The sequence below is a fragment of the Benincasa hispida genome, chromosome 1 (assembly GCF_009727055.1).
Source record: "Benincasa hispida cultivar B227 chromosome 1, ASM972705v1, whole genome shotgun sequence".
NCBI classification, from domain to species: domain Eukaryota; kingdom Viridiplantae; phylum Streptophyta; class Magnoliopsida; order Cucurbitales; family Cucurbitaceae; genus Benincasa; species Benincasa hispida.
The window spans coordinates 92,859,145-92,861,998 of NC_052349.1; positions in this window are offsets into that span (position 1 = coordinate 92,859,145).

A 2,854-nucleotide genomic window follows, 5' to 3' on the forward strand; every position below is an offset into this window, starting at 1 on the left:
TCATTATTAATCTCTCATGAAAATAGTTAGATTTTAGTAGTGAAAGTTGATTATGACATCGATTAATGCCTTGTTTCTTAATTTGATACCTAGAAATTAGTTATCATTTAAGTTGTATGAGAATAGATTATTTTTTGTAGAAAGTAATCTTGATTGAAGTTTCTAGGCTTAAGCATATTGTTTAAACATAATTCCATGAATTTGTTAAAGTAGACTTAATGAAGTAATTAATGGATTCAATACTCTAGAACACTTAACTCTCCAATTTTCAAAACCATTTTTATTGTTTTATTTTTACTTTAAAATTTCACAAACTCAAACTCGATTTCGATTCCTTAGCTAAAATAGACACAATTCTAAGTAGATAAACGAACATTTTTAAGTTGATGCCTAAGGACGATACTCGACCTCTTATGCCATTTTAATTACTATAACTTGGCCATGTGTGTTTGCATGCTTGCATCAGGCTGTTATGGGCTTCATGTTGTTTTTGGACTTAATGGACTACGTTTAAATGTGTTTGGTCAATGGACAAATCTTTACTAGGTTGATTAGCTTGCTTATTCCTGTTAGATGGATTGTCCAAGATGGACAAAGTTGGAGCAAGGGCTTTTTGGTAATAGGCAGTCGAGCTTTTGGGAGATGGGAAGGAAACTTTTTAAATTTTCTGCTTTTTCATATTATGCTTTGCAATTTAAAATTCCTCCCTATTGTCGAGTAAGGGTTCATTAACTTGCAATTTCATTTTGCCTTTCCTTTTTCTTTCTTCATCAACTTTTTTTATGGAGAACCAGCTTGGCACTTAAATATTATTGTTATGAGGGAGATTTGTAGGAAATACCAAGGTATTTAAATGGGTCTTATTGGGTTTTTGGTGAAATTAAAGGCCCAGTTGCATTCTTGTAATTATGGACAAATGACAATATTTGTAAATAAACCCATCTTCTATTCTTTAGAGCTGAAAAATCATGATCCTTAAGAAAAAAAGAGGGGGTGGAGGGTAGCCGTTTTCGAACAGAACTGGGAGAGAGAGAGGGTCGACGGTAGAAGTGAAGCAACTCTTAACGAAGAGTTTCCATGAATGTGTTCGGATCTTTCCAATTTCATTGTGACTGAAATACTACACACACATTCTAACAAATAGTTATGCAATTTAACACTAATTAACAGCATGCTTTGATAAATAAAATACAAAGAATTTAGTTCACATACCAGTTGAAGAATCTCTTCACTTCGAACTCAACGCAGTGGAAGTAACCTCTACATTCTTTATCACCCAGTAAAACAATCGACTATGGCAGCACGATCGTCTACACGAACGGCAGTAAACGAACAAGCACGAGCAAGCAAAAGCGGGGACGACACCACCACTTAGAGCCCTTGGTATTCTCGGAGTGAGAATCCAAAAAGTGGTCTTTGTTGAATTTGGTAGAGGAAGGAGGAACGGGTTAATCGTGTAGAACGATAAGCAAGTGGGAGAAGACTATCGTATAGAGGATGCTTATCGTTTAGAGAAAGCTACACGATCGTATAGATTTTACTAAGCGATCACCTAGTAATAGGTAAGCGATCGTTTAGAAAACTCGGCACGCTAAGCGATCGTATAAAAAAGCTAAGCAATCGTTTAAAGAAAAGCGTATGATCGTTTAGACGCAGGGTGTGCGATCGTTTAAGCGATAAGGCTCTATCGTATAGGCTCTCAGCTAAGCGTCAAACGTTTTCAACACCTTTTGCGATTTTTTTGAACCAAATGCAAAATGAATCTAATTTTCATTTTATTCTTCAATTACAATAATCGAATAAATTTTTCCCACTAACGCACGATTGAAGAGATATTTAGGTCAATTATCACATAATTAACCAATTTCATTAATAAATGAATATAATAATTTATATTCTTACCCTATAGTTTGATATCATATATCTACTATATTAATTTTCTCCTCCACTTTGATATAAATCATATTTATATCTAATTTCCTCCAAAATAATGTATCTCATACATTTAGTCGATTATATAATATATAATTAACCAGTTCAATTATATCATATATAATCGAACTCCCTCTTGTCAATTTAAACATTTCAATCTAACCAAAAACTGATTCTCGACTTTTATCTAAGCTACCTAGGGACCTTATGGACCTATGGCTCGAACTCCACAGTACATGAATAAGCTAACTAAACTCTTTTAGCCACGAGATCCACCATCCATTAACTGTCAGGCATTCCACTAAAGACCAACAGCTGAACTCTTTTTACCACAGATATATTTTTGTGTCCATCGGATATAACCAATCATAAGTACGATGACTCTTCACAGATACTCGTAAGTACAAACTAGCCAGTTTATCATTTTTTCCTGTAGTTACATCTCACTCTTTAAGTACCACTGATTCCTCAATGAACAATACAACATAGTTCCAATTATGTGTGAATACCTCTCGGCCAAAAGAAGGTGTTGTGGCACCACATCGTTCAAGCCCCTAGAATCAACCCTTAAGGGAGCTATCTATTTATTTGCCCCTGCTTCGGGGAAGGAATGAATTCCATCTTGTGTAGCTGAGTTCCCAGCTCACAAATTAGACAAATCCTCAAAAAGGTAGGTTTGAATCGGCGACCTGACCACTCACATCCATACAAATCAAAGGACCACCCTTAATGGTAGAAGTTCCCAACTCACTCAGGATTGAGGTTATGTTACCTATGGTCATCCTAGTGAAGTGAAGTCTGTGTCATGAATGGTGTTATATAACGAGGCGTTAACACTTCGTGGTCAGGTCTTATACAAACTCTTTGTATAGGACGCTCCCGCTCGCATGTCCCCTACACAAATGATCAGGATCAGACCATC